This window comes from Equus quagga, chromosome 17 (assembly GCF_021613505.1).
Source record: "Equus quagga isolate Etosha38 chromosome 17, UCLA_HA_Equagga_1.0, whole genome shotgun sequence".
NCBI classification, from domain to species: Eukaryota; Metazoa; Chordata; class Mammalia; order Perissodactyla; family Equidae; genus Equus; species Equus quagga.
In genome coordinates, this window is record NC_060283.1 from 18849303 (window position 1) to 18867222 (window position 17920).

At 34.9% G+C, this 17920-nt stretch overlaps 2 pseudogenes; both read right to left on the reverse strand.

Moving 5' to 3' along the window:
* Positions 1 to 133: 133 nt before the first annotated feature.
* Positions 134 to 1149, reverse strand: LOC124228543 (olfactory receptor 5D14-like; annotated as a pseudogene).
* A 9890-nt stretch (positions 1150 to 11039) lies between these two features.
* On the reverse strand, positions 11040 to 11989 carry LOC124229590 (olfactory receptor 5D18-like; annotated as a pseudogene).
* Between the last annotated feature and the right edge of the window lie 5931 nt (positions 11990 to 17920).

Below are 17920 nucleotides of genomic sequence, written 5' to 3' on the forward strand. Positions count from 1 at the left end.
CTTCAAGGGATGTCAGTTTAAAATATATTAACATCGGAGTCATGGATAAAACCTTATGTAAATATACCCTGTAGGTTTTATAAGGCTCTGTTCCCATTTATCTTGGGCATCTCAAACGTCTTTTAAGATTGGTTCACTGAAATGGGACCTTTGTGTTCATTAATTTCTGGAAGGCATCCTTCACATCTTTATGCCTCAGGCTGATCAGAAGGTTCAGTATAAGGTTGACCACTGTGTAAAATACAGAGGCCACTTCGAAGATTTGTCAAGAATTTTTGGAGTTGGGCAGAGAGAAGAGGGAAAGGATGGTCCTGTTGAAGATGGTGATAGCAGTCAGCTCAGAGGCACAGGTGGAGAAGGTTTTGTGATGTCCACTGGCAGAATGGATGTCTAGTACAGTCACAAAAATAAATATGTGTGAAGCAAGGACGATGAGTAGTGTACTCACCTCATTGAAGGTGGCAAAACAAAGGGGATAGGTGGGGAATGTGTATATTGGAGCTTGAGACAGCAATGAGAGCAGTATATTTACAAAAAAAGTGGTTGATTATGTTATGTCCAGAAAAATTTAGCTGGAGAGCATAGCAAAAGAGTACCAAAGGGCCAATCATACCCCAGAGATATGACACAGGGACCAGCAGGGCATAGAGCCTGTGATATAGCCATTGCATACAGTATTACAGATGGCCACAAAGTGGTCATAGGCAATCACTGCCAGCAAGAAGGACTCAGTCACCACAGCAGTACAGGATAGGAAGTACTGTGACTTGCAGCTAGAGTAGAAGATGCTTTTATTAGCCATAACCAAGTTCTCAAGCGTCTTGGCACTAAAGATGAAACAGTAACAAAAATCAACAAAATAAAGGTGACTAAGGAAAAAGAACAAGGGAGTGTGAAATTTGGGGTTAGTCTTGATGATTATTATCACCCCAAGATTTCCTACCACAGTGATAACATACATGATCAGAAACACAAGAAGAGAGGAATCTGAAGCTTGGGGTAATCTGTGAAACCCAAGAAGACAAAGGTTCTCTCTACACTAATATTTCTTACAACCATCACAGCAATACCTTTGAGGAGAGGGGATGGGGGAAGAGAGCTGTTCCTGCCAAAGACAAGATACATGGAGGTGAATGGCACATAGGTCATGACATTCTATGGCAGACAAAAGAAAATGAGAAAAGTAATTGGTCCTAATTTCCTCCAAATAGAATGTGCCTCATGCAGATAACCACTATGGATATATGAAACCAAGACAAGTTTTTGAAACATCTTTGCATTTCCATAAGGAATACTTATCATATTGTAGCGTGTGCATGCACACATTAGCTAATAGCATAATAGGTACTTAACATACAGGAAATGTTTGAACACAGATGCTTAAACTAGTGAAGGAGTCTGAAAAATGTGAAATGTTTGTCTCGATGAACAAAATTCATTGCTATCGTGTTTTGCCTTTACACACAAATGATTAAAGTCTTCAAGGGAGTATGTTTGTATTCTAAGGATAAAGTAAAATAGTTGCAAGATCTAGGAAAAGAATATATCAACCCAATTTTAGCAGCTTTTGTTTGGTAAAGGCTATGTCTCTCACAGAATAGCTTAGCATTTGAGGGTTGAGGAAGACAATGGCTTCCTTTGATATCTGAGTGTAGTGTACACATTATTAGGGTTTATAGTCTATGGGTTAATTTCTGTTACAGCCTAAACATTGTACAGAATTCTCATAAGGGTCTCAAGATTTATCCGGTAAGAATTCTTTCAGAACTAACTAATTCTCATTCTTGTGAAAGTTTGTATAGCAATTTAAGATGCATATAAAGAGATGGACAAATATCCATTTCCAGGTGAAAAATTTATTCTATTCTTTGTAAAATGGTTTTCAATAGACTTGAAGACAAATATTTCCATGAGCATTAATGTCTTTCTTTAGTATTATTAGGCTCAGAATTGGATAACATTTACAGTGACTTAACATAAAAAGAAAACTAAAAGAAGACCCCAGTTCACATATCAGGAAAATAATATTTTAACTGTTGCATAAAAAATGAATAAACTTACCTACTACAGAGAAACAGGACACCTGCCTCCTGATTCTCTCTAATCCAAGTAAAGCTGGTGTCCTAAGGCTCTTACATCCATCTCTGTAGCCCTGGGGACTCAAACTGGATAATCACTTGCAACTTCTTCCTCACAAGCATCAAAGGAAGTAATTAAGGCAAATGCCAAGTCCCCTTGTACCATTTATAATGACTGGAATTTCCTTGAAATTACACAGAAAAATTGCGTCTTGAATTGACTACTAGGCCTTGTTTGCACATACTTGAAATGTCCTCTAGAGTTAACAAAACTAAGATAAAACTAAAGTAAGACAGCATTATTTCTCAAATCCTGCCTCATCTACAACAAAATTCAGTAGGCTGCTTGATTTTGAAGGCAGGTTATACCAATTTTAGGCAAGTTATTCTAACATATTTATGGAGCTACCCAAAAGGTTGCCCATTTTGAATGGATCTCAAAACAAGAGAAAACTCTCACAAGTCCAGTCTTGCATGCCAGCTGCTGTGCTAACTGGTTCATGTGACGCAGGATATATAATTGTTCTTGAAGTGTGTTTAGGGATAAGGGTTGTTCATAACTTTGGTTACACCCCTATAGTGAACTACAGATCAGACCTTTAGGATTTTGAAGAAAAGCAATAAGTTCCTCTGCAGATAACTAGTCACCTTTTGAGAAACAGTTTCTGACTTTTTATTGGATCCTAGTAGAGACTGAGTGATTGACAATAGGCTACTAAGTTACTATGCGACCTGCACTTCCCATCAAGAACTGACTGTTGCCTTTCTCACCAATCCATAGCTTTAGGCATGCACAGCAGCCAAGAGCACTCCTGTTCCTGAGCGAGTGATCCAGATATCCATGGTCCACACTCTTGTTGTATTGCTTTTTCTTTCACAGCCTGAATTCATAGCTTCATAAGTTATTCCCTGTGACAACCTGAATAAGGAAGAAAGCAGTGGGGCCTTATTTTCAGACGATTCTGCATGATTTGCTGGCACCACACACAAGTGGACATTTGCAGCACTACAATCCTGCCTTCGAGTGTTCCTGAAAGACACTTACAAAGAAAAATTCATCTACTATTCAGCAACTCAAAACATGTGGCTGGAACATCAGAATGGTCTTTTTAAAACTCAGTTATGGGAAAAACTCTGCAATACTTTAGAGGGATGGATTAATTACCTCCAAAATGTGTTATATTCTCTAAATATGAAACCAGTATATATTGCTCCTTCCCCAGTAATTCATGAGACCCAGAATTTATGGGTCTAGGGTGTAAATAGGAAGGGATCTTCTACCTATTGTCCTTAATGACCACCATCTAAATCTCAGCTTCCCACAAGTGAAAATATGAGCTCTAATAGTTCAGATGAGTGATGCTTCCACTACAGAATATGGTGACGGACCCAATAAGGTGGAAGAGTGACTTATTTGATCAAGAAAGAGTGGTGAGGATGATGTTAAATAGATTCTAGAGTAGAGGCACCAAGATGCCTTATAGATTCTACTTCTAGTCTCTTCAAACACTGTTCTGAGATAAGGAAGCCAGTGAAACCTACCAGTGGATGAGAGACTCTGTGGGAGAATACTAAGGCACCCCAGCCAACAGCCAGCACCAAGTCACCTGACAAAAGAGTGACATCATTTTAGAAGTTTCAGGCCCAGCGGAGCTCCCAAATGATTGCAGCTGCATGATGAGACCACACGACACTGGCAGAGGAATCATGTATTCAGCCCCAGAATGGTGAGAAATAAAAAAATTCTTTTTAGCCACTAAGTTCTGAGGTGTTTTTTCCTCAGCAAAAGGCAGATGAAATATGCTCCAACCTACACTTTAAACTTAAAGCACTGAGAGGCTGAGTTGAAAAAAAAATGACTTTTGATGATTTTTTTTAGAACATTACATTACAAATTGGATAAACCTTCCATAACCTTCCACCATCTCATTCCATTCTCTTCTGCCTCAGTCATAAACTTCATCTTTACATTGTTGATTTTCATTCCTTGATATTATTTATTTATTTGTGACTATCCATAACAAATATATACTGTCCATTGTACTTTTGAACTATATAAATGATATTGAGCAATATTTCTGAGATTTATAACTAACTGGTATATTTTTAATGCAATCATTTTAACTTACACAATGTTCACTTGTATGACTACAATCGCTCTTTTTATGTCTGTACAGACTATTTCCATTTTTGTCACTATAAGCAATATGCAACTGAACATTTCTGTACAGCTCTTTTTGGGCAGATGCGTTTGAGTTTCCCCGGAGCAGTGATTTGCCCCAACTTTTCATGCCATGATATACACAGAAAATATGATTTGAAGGATACAGAAGGATGAACTGAAGATAATTTTTTTCATATTTTTTTAAGTTTTGTCACCATTTTATTTGCTATCTTTCCCTAATTGTCATAGATATTTCTATATTGTGGATATTGATCTTTAGTCAGTTAAATATGTTGCAAAATTTTTCACTCAATCTGGAGCTTCTCTTTCAACATTGCCATGAAAACAATGGAATATGCTTTAATTTTAATGTAATAACATTTGTTTCGCTTTGTGAATGTTTGCCTTCTCTGAAATTCTAAAGAAATTATCTTTTATTTTGTCATGAGAGGCCAACTTTTGTAAGAATTCTTGACAGAAACATTAATATAGCAAGTAAGTATCCATTGCCTGCAGAGATTTCCACAGATATTTGTAGAGTATTTACATATTTCAGATACTCTTTCTTGTGAATTATGCATTGCTATTCTTGAAACCTAAGCAATTTTGAGTTGCTATACTTCAAGAATAACAGTAGTGATATATTATTTCCATCTTTCCAATAAGCAAGAATTATAACTTGGCCAGTGCACAAAAGAAACTTAGCCAGAAATAGATGGAATTATCCAGAGTATATTGACACCTAATTCAAGCGATAAAAATTTTTTCCGTGGTGAACCAGGATCATTTTAATCTGGGGTTATTTTCTATCAGTTATATCTGGAACACTACACTTTTGAGTTTCTGAGTCTAGGTAATCCAAAAGAACCAAAATTACCTGAAATATTAACTATAATACTAAGTAAACTCTTCAATTTTTCTTTAATCTGAATTAAGCTCTGAAAGAAAAAGATCTCTAAATTGAACATGACCAGTTTTAAAAAATTAATAACAAGACTAATTGTGATAGATACTGTTGATGACGGAAGCATCATTTTTGTGGTTCTGCCAACTGTAGGATAGTCAAGTGGTTAAATAATATCCAAGTAAAACTAAATGCTTAAAATTAGACAGATAAATATTTTCCACAGTACAATAATCCCCAGTAGAAGCATTCCTATAAATAAACATGGTCATCTTTGAGTATATTATTTCTGTTCTTTGGCTTATTTAGTTTCAAGAAGGGCTATATTCATTGAGGATTCATCCCCAATGTCTTTCCTAGGTAAACAGGGCATAATACCAAATATTGTCAATTTAGTCTGAACTTTCTTTTTCTTTCCTTCTTTTATTCATCTAGTAAGTATTCACTGAAGGCCTGATGTGTTTCTAGGCACTTTTCTGGCATTAGAGATATAAGATACAAAAATAATGCAAGAAATTTCTGCCCTCTTGGACTCTGCATTCTACTGGGAGAAGCAAATAACAGACAATTAAATTATTGCATGTTTTTAAAATATCATCTATTGTTATGAAAAAGCATAAATCAGGTTAAGGGGCTAATGGGTGATTATCTCATTATATTACATTTTCATGGAAAGATTCTCTGGGAAGGTGACATTTGAATAGATATGCAAATAAATTTCATAGGACTATATTTATTAAGATTGGATTGAGTGCTAAAATATTTTGAAGCCTATCTACTAAATTCTTCACAGGCTTTCTCATATTTTCATAAATCAAGCTGTAAATCAGTGTGTTCAACACGGGGATTAGCACAGACCCTACTTGAACAATTACCCATGAGCTCTTGGAGTTGGGTGCACTGTAGAGAGAAAGATGGTGAGATGGAAGGCACATGTGGAGGAGACTCTGTGATGCCCACAGGGAGTAAATATCAGGACACTGATGAAAATAAAAGCCAGGAAGTCATGACTATGAGCTTTCTCAATTTATTAAAGCTGACTAAAGTAAAAAACAATATCTGGATGAATTGAACAGTATCCAAAAGGGAAACAAAATATTCATAAAAAATATGTTAACTATTGAACTCAAAATAGACCATACAATGAGAGAATGAGTATGAGGTTACAGACTATGCCCAGATGTAGCATCCAGCCAGAAGGCTAATAGGCTGCATTGGGTAGCAGGAGAAAGTGCTAAACTCATACTTCAGAGGTTAGAGTTCAATCATTATCAATTTTTCATATCTGAGGGAGAAATACACCTGTCAGGTCTCAATCAAAACCCCAGCCAATGCCAGGAACAGGGACAACCATAGGATGGCTGAGTCTTAAAAAAACTTCTTTCCTCCAGCAAATTGATTTTAAGGGCTTCTTTACTAATCTCTGGAAGACCTCTCTTCCTGCTTTTATTCTAGCAATGCTTCCAGTACGTTTATGGCAAATCACTATTCTAATTCCCCTCTGTTTAAAAACCAAGCGTAATTGTTCTCTTTGCCTGAGCAATCATTGACTCATATATGCACATCCTGTCTTTTCTCAGAATTAATAGCAATTTGACAACCATTCTTTTATGAACAAACTACACTCTCATTCTAACTCTTCAAAGGACAATTACTGAAGAGGACAACTGTACCTCATCAGTTTAATTCTGAAAGGTTTAGTAGTGTAGATATTATGAGAAGTTCAACAAAGTCCCAATGCATGAGAGTTACATACATTAACAAGTATGCATATATGATAGCATATTTTATTTATATATATAAATGTATGTGTGTGTGCATATATATATATATATAAATATTTCTCTATGTTAAGGAAAAAAATCTTTTCATATCATTTCTTCCATCTCCTGTTTACCCTTATAGGTCTATAGAACCAGGTCTTCATGAAAGAAAATTCACCTCTTCTAGGAAAATCACTTTTTAAAAGAACAAGTCAAAAACATTAATAAAGGGGCAAAATATTCACAGACATCAATCTTTGTAATCTTTTCCATTCTTTATCTAATGACATATACCAGAAAGAACAATTTTCTTCTAAGTTAAAAAGTTGGATTTCATTTCTCATGGGCGAATACCTAGGAAACGAATTGTTGAGTTATGTGACAAGTGTTTGCATAACTTCGTAGACATTGTAAATTGTTTTCAAAGTCATTTTACCTTTTACTCCCATCTGAAATGTATGAGCATTGCACTTGTTTCCAAATTTTCACCAATACTCTGTATTTCAGTCTTATTCATTTTAGCCAGTTAGAAAACTGGTGTGCAGTGGTGTCTCATTGTGTTTTTAATGAGAATTCCATTCACGACTAAGGAAGCTTCATATCTTTTCACGTGTTTATGACAAAGATGAAGAGATAACAAATAATGTGGAACACATAAGACAATCTATCATAGTAACAAACCTCACACCATCCATAAAAATGAATATTAGGTGTCTCAGAGCAAAATACGAAGAACAAGCATTCTTAAATATAATATAGAGAAGTGTCATCCTGAACCAAAGGGTGGATAAATAACATCTTAAACAATTGCAAAAACATTGCAAAGGTAGTATATTTGACTAAATTAAAATTCAAACTTGCTCTTTATTAAAGGACATTGAGCAAGAAGCAAAGCCAAAATGTGACAATATTTCAAGATATGTAATCGTATTCATAATTTACAACAAACTTTTCAAGTAAATAAGAATAAATGCAAATAATTGAAAAGAAGAATGGTAAATGCCATACAAAGGGATTTTAAAAAATAAAAATATCCATATAATTATTAAAATGTGCCTGAACTCAAATAAGTCAACTGTTCAAAATAAAATTACAAATGAAATATTCAAAATCAACTAAATGGGTAAAAATCATAACCTCTAATAATACTGAACACTGGCGAGGAAATGAATCATAACTTTGAAACTTTCAAATATTGCTTTTAGAATTTTAAATTGATACAATTGGCCAACAGGCACATGAAAAGATGTTCAACATAATTAACTATCAGGGAAATGCAAATCAAAACTACAATGAGATATCACCTCACTCCCATCAGTATCGCTATAATTAACAAGACAAGAAACAATAAGTATTGGAGAGGATGTGGAGAGAAGGGAGGCCTGATACACTGCTGCTGGGAATGCAAACTGGTGCAGCCACTATGGAAAACAGTATGGAGATTCCTCAGAAAATTGAGAATAGATCTACCATATGATCCAGTTATTCCACTGCTGGGTATCTATCCAAAGAACATAAAAACATGAATGCATAAAGATACCTGCACGCCTACATTCGTCACAGCATTATTCACAATAGCCAAGACTTGGAAGCAACCTAGGTGCCTATCATTGGACAAATGGATAAAGAAGATGTCGTGTATATATATATACACAATAGATAGTACCCAGCCATAAGACATGATGAAATCTGGCCCTTCTAGACAACATGAATGGAACTTGAGGGTATTATTCTAAGTGAAATAAGGCAGAGGGAGAAAGTCAAATATCGTATGATCTCACTCATAAGTAGAAGATAACAACAACCACAAACAAACACATAGCAACAGAAATTGGGTCATTGGTTACCAGAGGGGGAGGCAGGAGGACAAAAACATGTATGTGGAGATGAATTGTAATTAGTGTTTGAGTGGTGAAAATGATATAATCCACACAGAAATCAAAATACATAGTGATGTACACCTGAAATTTATAAAATGTTATAAACCAATGTTATCGCAATAAAAAAGTCTAAATTGATACAATCATTTGAAAAATTGAGAACTAAACAAATGCATAATACTTCTAGATATAAACCTGATTCTAATGACTACTTATGTGCTATGTAATTGTATACATGCCCCCAAACTGAAACTTCCCAAAAGTCCATCATAGTAGACTGGATTAAAGAGAAAACCTGAAATATTAATTATATAAAATATTAAATAGAGGAAAAATTGAAAAACTAAATATATACAACAACAAGGATGATTTACAATGCATAATTCTTGATTTCCTTCACATACAGTTTGCAAAGAGGGAATATTAATTTGTATTTTTTGAGAGGCATAGTTATATATTGAATCTATATAGACAAGCAACTGCATCATTATGACAAAAGTTATCCTTTTGTCTCTTGCTGAGAGTGGGAGGAAAGGTTAGTAATTGACTCCAGGCTTCTGGTAATGTTTTATATATTGATCTACCTGGGATTTAAATGCATGTTTCTTTAAAAAATGTTTCAGTATGTTTTACATTTAAAATGATGAAGTTAGAGAATTAGGCAGATTCTACATTTTGCAAAGAGTTAGATTTTCATCATAAATGTAAATTAAAACTATTGCACATTCTAAACTGGGAAGTGAAATGAATTGACTTTCCATTTTTAAAAAATCACTATGAATAATCTGAGATTCACACTTTATATGAGGTTAAGAAATGTGAGTAGTATGTTAATATGGTATTAACTGCTAAAACCAACATAATGACAGTTTTGGCTCAGAAAGCAGAGACAAGGAGATATAGTTCTGTTTTGGAGATAGAAACAACCTAACTTACTGACAAATATTTGAGAGAAGCTACAGAAAAATAAATAGTAGTAAATAATGATTTCTCCTTTGCTTTGTCTAAGCAATTGAGTGGATGTCATGTACTGATACGGAAAAAATTGGTAGGTTGGAATTGTTTATTGTCGACAATGCATGATCAAAAAGTGTATTTTATTGGACCAGCCCCAGTGGCCTAGAGCTTGAGTTTAGCACACCCTGTTTTGGCAGCCCAGGTTTGGTTCTTGGGCACAGATCTACACTGCTCTGTTAGTGGCTATGCTGTGCTGGCGGTCCACATACTAAAAAGTAGAGGAAGATTGGCATGGATGTTAGCTCAGGGTGAGTCCTCTTCAGTAAAAAAAAAAAAAAAAGTATATTTTATTAATCTTTGTCTTTTATCAATGGGTAATAAATACATCTTAGAAAAAATTAAGCTTTTCTTAGTATTCACTATTATCTTCAGCATCTTTTATTGAACTTTAATATATTACATTGATACTCAAAAAAGAAGTGATACACATAGAGAGTAGTTAATATTTTCAACCTCTGCTCACTTAAAGTCAGATAATATTTCTCATAAAGCAAACTCTCAGGTCCTCATTTTACTTGGAATAAAATAAAATTCTGGAACAAAAAGTGGTGTTTTATAGAACTTGCTGAGTCAAAAGAGTTGGTTATTAGAACCTGAGTACAGATCTATTAAAGACAATTAACGTGTATTTGCAGCACTTTTACAAAGCACAACTTAAACTATAATATAAATAATGATTCTCTAAATATATATGCCTTCTTCATCATCCCAACTTCCACAGTGACTAACTGGGAGATGTTGAAATATATTTATTTCTGAAACCAGCTGAGATGAATTGCATTAAAATGTATTATTTCTATATTAATCCATAGCATCGTGGCCACCAAATAACATGGAAAGTGCAATATTTAATTGCTTTAAAATATAATCAGAGGCCAGTCCCATGGCTGAGTGGTTAAGTTAGTGCGCTCTGCTTTTGTAGCCCAGGGTTTCCCCAGTTTGGGTCCTGGGCACAGACCTGGCACCACTCATCAAGCTATGCTGAAGCAGCATCCCACACAGCACAACCAGAAGGACCTACAACTAGAATATACAACTATGTAGTGGGGGCTTTGGAGAGAAGAACAAGAAAGAAAGAAAAAAAGATTGGCAACAGATCTTAGCTCAGGTGCCAATCTCTAAAAATATATATATAATCATATATTTACTTTAAATAAAGGTAAACTAACATCATCCAAATATACGAAAATTTATTGGACATAAGTAGGACGTAAATAAACATATATATTTTAATCATATTGAGTGAGAAAGCAGTTGGGAGTTGATTACACTCCTGACTGTCTCTTTCACGTCTTTGTTCCTAAGGCTGTAGATAAGGGGGTTCAGCATGGGGACCACGACTGTATAAAACACAGTGCCCACTTTGACCAGGAGCCAGGAGTTTTTGGAGGTGGGCACACAGTAGAGAAGAAGAATGATCCCATGGAAAATGGTGATGGCAGTCAGGTGGGAAGCACAGGTGGAGAAGGCTTTTCGGAGTCCACCAGTAGAAGGCATCTGGATGATTGTGACAACTATGACAATGTAGGAGGAGAAGATAATCAGGAGGCTACAAGACTCACTGAATATAGAAATGATTAAACATATCATTTGACTGAAATAGGGGTCAGAACAGGATAAAGAAGAATGGCAGAATACTCACATCCAAAGTGACTGATGATGTTAGAACCACAGAAGGAGAGTTCCAAAAGAGAATATGTGATTGTCAGGGAACATGTTCCACCATATGTGTAGGTTCCAGCTACCAGGAATTTACAGAGTTTATGAGACATAGTAACTGTGTAGAGAAGGGGGTTACAAACAGCCACAAACCGGTCATAGGCCATCACTGCTAACATGAACATTTCTGTAATCACAAATGTGCAGCCAAAGAAGTATTGTACCATGCATCCTTTGAAGGAGATAGTTCTGTCTTCCACAACCAAAATTTCTAGCAGTTTGGGTGTAAATACACTGGAATAACAAATATCCAAAAAGGACAGATGACTGAGAAAAAAGTACATGGGTGTGTGGAGTTTGGGATTGATCCTTATGGCCACAATTATGCCCAGGTTCCCCACCAGAGTGACTATGTAGATAGTCAAGAAAACTAAAAAGAGGGGTAACTGGAGGTTTGGATATTCTGAGAAGCCCAGGAGGATGAACAAGGTCACAGAGCTCTGATTTCCCTCAACCAGTAACATGGCCTTTGATATTTTTTTTAAAAATGAATAAATAAAGGAAAAGAAAAGAAAATTGAGCAGCAGAACTTGAGAAGACGGGGTAAGAAGACGTCAAGACAGCTCAACGTAAACTAGTGAAGGCATCAGGGTCAATGTGCACTCTTGAGTGTTCTGATCCTATTTGGAGTCTCATTTGACAACTTAGTGGCAATTTGATTATGGAGAGTTAGCTTTGTCCTTCAGTACTTTGGTTTCCTCATCTGGAAAACAAGACAAAAATTGTACATATCAATATTATTATTTTATATAATGATCCACAGTGCATTGAATACCCCGTGATAAAAATATAATTGTATGAGAACAAAGGAGATGTAGAGTGAAATCAGAGAAACATTGAGCAGATCCTAGTAGTCATATGAAGATGCCAGAAGTGGACTTGGGAAGATTAAACACTTTTAAAATGTAGAAAAAGTAAATTTCTTTGGGGAAAAATGTATCATCAGACATTCACAATGCTGTATTGTCATATCGCAAGTTTATGTATTCTAGATCTACCCCATTGTAAAGGACACACAGAGCATCTACTTAAGAAGATCTCTAAGTGGTCTGGTGAAAAATTCCACTGATGACTCTTCCCTCAATTACACACATATCATGGTCATTTATAAGACTCAAAATGCTCAATGATTTAAAACCGTCTTCTAAAGAAATGTTTTGGAGACATTCTTGAAAGTTTCGCATTGGCTATCTTCTGTCAGTAATGCATTGTATTAAAAAGAAAAAAATATCTGCTTATTTATCAGTGGTTATAAAACACACAAAAAATAGTACTGAAAAAGAAATATCTCTTACAATAACAAGAAGTCTTTTTTCTGATATGGCAAACTTAGGTGCAGTGGCCAATGAGGAATGAAAAAATATGTAACATTCAAATATATAAATACTTTATTTTTGTAAACCAACATGAGTTTAAAAATGATGAATTTCACATGATTAAACCTAAAAATACCTGATTCTTGAAATGAACTTTGAGATGCAATGAATATGATGCTGCTATCTTAAATAAGTCTCTCAACTTGCACCACTTTTAGCATTGTTTGTGACAAGAAACAGCCTACCATCAAATCTGCCACTAATTCCAGGTGCAGAGCATGAGCTGTGCAACCACATTTTCCATTGCATAGAAGACTTAGTTGACCTTTTGTAAAGTGCATGTACTTAGTCACATGGCATTGATAAAAAAGGCTTCTCTAAATTCAGAAAGTTAGATTGCTTTTATTGGGTCACATCCATGCAGGTTAAGAATTTTGAGATACGGTCTGCTACTAGAAAGGAGAAAAGAAAGAAAAGTAGATGAATCTGTTATATCAGTAAAGGTCTTAGAACTTGGACTAGGGAAGAATCCCTGGACTTGTTAGATCATGCTCCGCCAGACAGAAATGAAGTAGATCTTTGTGAAAGATTCTAAACCAAGATTAAGACGAGACTTGATACAGTTAAAAAACAGAGAATTTCTGAATATTTTCACATATCTTGTATTCATTCTTCATTAGCACTACTTCTCACCTTCCTTACATTAAAGATCCTGTCCTCACAGCTAATGGTCCTTCTGCAAACTCCATCAGTGCAGCTTACCAAACAGATAACCATCATAGTCAATTCAATGTTTGAACATTTCTCTTAACTAGTACTCTTCCTATTGTATTTTTGGGTAATTTCAAGATCAAAATGGCTCCAAATCTATCTCTGGAGTTTGAGAAACGGAAATTAGCCCCTGTTATACTATAAACCTTCAAATATTTAAAGACATTTAAATGAATCTCTTGCCTTCTAAGCAAATATTTTAGTATTGGTTTTGGGTGTTTGTGTTTGTTTTCCATTTTCTTCCTTCCACTGGTTTTTAAATATTCCAGAGAATCTACTCAATATTCTTGGTACACCAATGACTCCTCTGAGCTGATATTGAAACTAGAACTAAACATAGATTCTCAGGGATATCCTGCCAGGATAAGAGGCACCAAACTCAGCAGTCTGCTGTGACTTGCTACATAATTAATAACAATGTCATACTGAGCACTTGTAGTCAAGTATGTGAACCACGTTAGGTCAATTTACTGCTTTTGCAAGCTTTGTCCATGATTAACCAGTAAGCAACAAATCGCACGAATGTGCACTTGAAACATTCAGACAAAGTTGAGGATTATTCATTTTTATTAAATTTCATGGACTGTTTAATGCTTTTCTTCTTCTCTTGGCTGCTTACATTACCTTTCATTCTAATTGGATTGATTGCTACCCACACTGCTTCTTGCCTTTACTCGGGCCACTCTGTCTGCCTGGAATGCCTTCACTGTTTCTTCTGGTTCCATCACTATTACTAATTATCAGTGCCCATTCCATTCTCATTACTAATTGGGCTATTTGTTAAATTTTTGGTAATTATTCTTTCATCTTCATTTTCGAAGAGTACACATGTGCTGTTCAACATGCTGTGCTCAACACAAACTTTGAGTAAAACAATCACAGGGGATCTTAACAACCTGGAAGAGTTAAAGATCACTTACATTGAATGTAAAACTTCCTCATCTGTCTCAGAATCATTTGAGGACAAGGTTCACATTGTGTACTTATTAGTTTACAAATAAAACAGGTATAAAAATGCATTAAGAAGATAATAATTGTTAAGATAATGTTATGGTGAAAATCTTATCAAAGCAGTTAGGGTATTGTTTTTAACTAGCTTAGCCTGGTAACAGGGAACATGACTGAGGTTGAATGAATAATCTACGTCTTTGTTCACAGCACAAAGGAAAGAAAAGAATCCCATTTATTATTTCTTATCAAAAAACTTTCTAATAAAACTCTATTATCAGCCCTTTCTTTGCTCCTCATTCAGAGAAAGGACTACATTGAATGAATGGAGAAAAGGCACTATCACATCATGCAATTTTATGAAGAACATGGACTTGAGGAGGTAGATCCCATTAGTTCAGATTCACTCTCTGTCATTTATTACATATGTAACTTTAGCAAATTATGAGCTGCAATTTTATCATCTACAAAATATGATAATACTATGCTGTATGGATAATAAAACTATGCTAGATCATTTAATATTTAGTGTGACTGCCTTAAATGAGGTATGACTTTAAAATATCTGAGAACAAATCCTACACTTAGTTAATGATTCCACAAATAACAGCTCAATTCCACCTTGATTTTTCAATGTTGTTAATCTCGAAGAAAATAGCATCAGTTCCATGGTTTGAAAATGTTTGCAGAGAAAATTTTGGAAGCTATTTTAAAAAGAGTCTGACAACCTGGACTCCTTTTATTTTCAGATTGTTCACTCAGTCTGGGACTCACAATTATATTCATTTTTAATCTACCGTAATATAATCTTCATTTTCCCTGGCTTTCCTAACCCCATCTGATTCTTTCTGACTCTCTTTTTGCCATCTCATATCTGTGAATGTGGAAAAGGCAATCAGGGAAAAATGAAAAATGAGAAATAGTCAAGACATACCTCCCCCTTCATTTCCACTATTATCAACTGTCTCCTCACCTGGATATACAGTTTCCAACTATGCTCCCAAACTACAGTCCAATCAGTAAGATTAATGTTTGTTTACTCTCACTTATTCTGGAATGTAATAGCATCTGGTTTGGGAAGGCATTTTATGCTAAATGAATCAAATTGAAACTCATTAGCCTGGATTTCTATAATATCTCCAGGAAATATATAAGCACATCCATTTTTCACTACAATACTACTTCATTCACAATGGTATTTTAAATCTTTATTGTACAAAAGTAAGTCATTTATATTTTCTAATCTTCTACTTTTATGACTCTGAAATGGCACATCCACCCTTCCTGTCTTATGCTGTGTCATCACTTCATGAGTTACTACATATTTCTCCAAGAAAGCATTGCTGGTTAATCTAAATGCCTTTTCACTCATTCTACTCCCTTTCCACTCATGTCATCACAACATTTATACAATACCTGGCATATTTCGCTATATTTTATGTGTATGTGTCTGCCCTGTGTGGATGTGTGTACGTGTGTGTGTTTTGGCTTTTTCCCTGAAGAATATTACTTCTCTAGGATAAGATTTACATTTAACATTTCTTCTATGACTTCCTAATATGTTTAACATAGCAATTACAGACACATTTTCAAGTTCAGGACAATGGTGCTGGGAATAATGAAAGTAGTCTTCGGTGTATTGATTATAACCATGATCTAAGTAGACATTGCTGTTACTTAGCTCACATAGGTTTTCCCTGCCAAAAATTTGCTAGATTCCAATATCATTCACATCAGAATGAAAACATCATCCCTAGGTTGAATCAACTCACCAAAAGCCAGATATTCCCAAAGATTTTTTTTATTGAAGTCTTCCTTGCTAGTATTAATAAGCTGCATACATATTCTGTCTCAAAATTTTAGAAATTTTCCTTTAAATTCTTTCAGTCTTTTAACCAGACAGTTGATAATTCTTGCAACATACAACTTAAAAAATATACCAAAAAATGCCATTTTTGCAATTGTTGAGAAATTTTATAGGGAGCATAGAGATGACCCTGAGGAATACACAGACTTGGAAACTATACTCCTTGATCATGTTGTTTGTTTTATATTTAACAACCTGACCTTGGGACACAGGCCCTGGAGAATCCTGACTGAGTTTGTTGTCATAAACTACAAACAAAATAGCTAGAGGAAATTTCCTCTTCCATAACTTAGAATATAATTTCTTCTAAATCATTAAGGTGTTAGTCTTTATGTCTTAAAAATTAATTTATCTCTATATAGAGGCTATATTTATTAAAATCATGAAAAAATTATAGGCTTATCTATTCCAATGATCCAAACATAATTATGGTTGATATGATTTATTCTCTTTATTTTGCTTAAGTGTTTGTACATCCATTTATATAGAAACACATTTAAAATTATATTGTACATCTTTTTACATTCAACCATTTGGGCTTATTGTTTGTTATATCCTGAATATGCATGCCTTCAGCTGGGGTTTAGGAGAGTGAGGATGTGTTATTTATCCCCATCTTGGCTATAGATTTAGGTGTATTCTTCAGTTGAGCCATAGAGATCATAGTGCTGATAAATCCATCTATGTGATTCCTGCACCTATTCCTCTAGGATACATATCAGGAAAGAAAGAATGTTAAATATCGACCTGTCCTGCCTCAAGTCTTAAAGGAAAATAAAGCCACATTTATACTATTACAGCCAAAATTTTAAAAGAAGAGTAGCATATAAAACCATCTGTAAAAAAATAGCCTGAAACCATTACTTAATACAACCATTAGTGAAGTAACATATTATCTAACATTCATTTAGCTTCATAATTAAAATATCTAATTTCAGACTGAAAGTATGACCTCAGAATTTTTGGAAAAAAATTGTTACATTTGGGTAAATAAACTGCACATTCAAAAGTATTTGCCAAAATAAAAGGCAATCTTGTTCTGAAAGGGTTTTTCAGCTTTTCACTCTTTTGTTTTTGTTTTTGTTTTATTCTCCACCATAAGACAGAAAGCTTGTGAGCAAAATTAGAAGTTACATAACTAAAAAGATCACTATTTAAGTAAAATGCATTCTAATTCTTTTGGGGGTGATACTATTTTTGCTGGGCAAGATTTGCTCTGGGCTATCACCTGTTGCTAATCTTCCCCTCTTTTATTTTCTCTCCCTAAAGCCCCAGTACCTAGTTGTATACTTTAGTTATAAGTCTTTCTAGTTCTTCTATGTGAGCCACCACCACTGTCTGGCTACTAACAGAGGAGTGGTGTGACCCTTCACCTGGGAACTGAATCTAGGCCACCAAAGCAGAGCACACTGAACTTTAACAACCAGGCCATCAGGGCTGGCTCAATATACTCTAATTTTTATCCTACAAATCTTACTGAATATATCAAATGT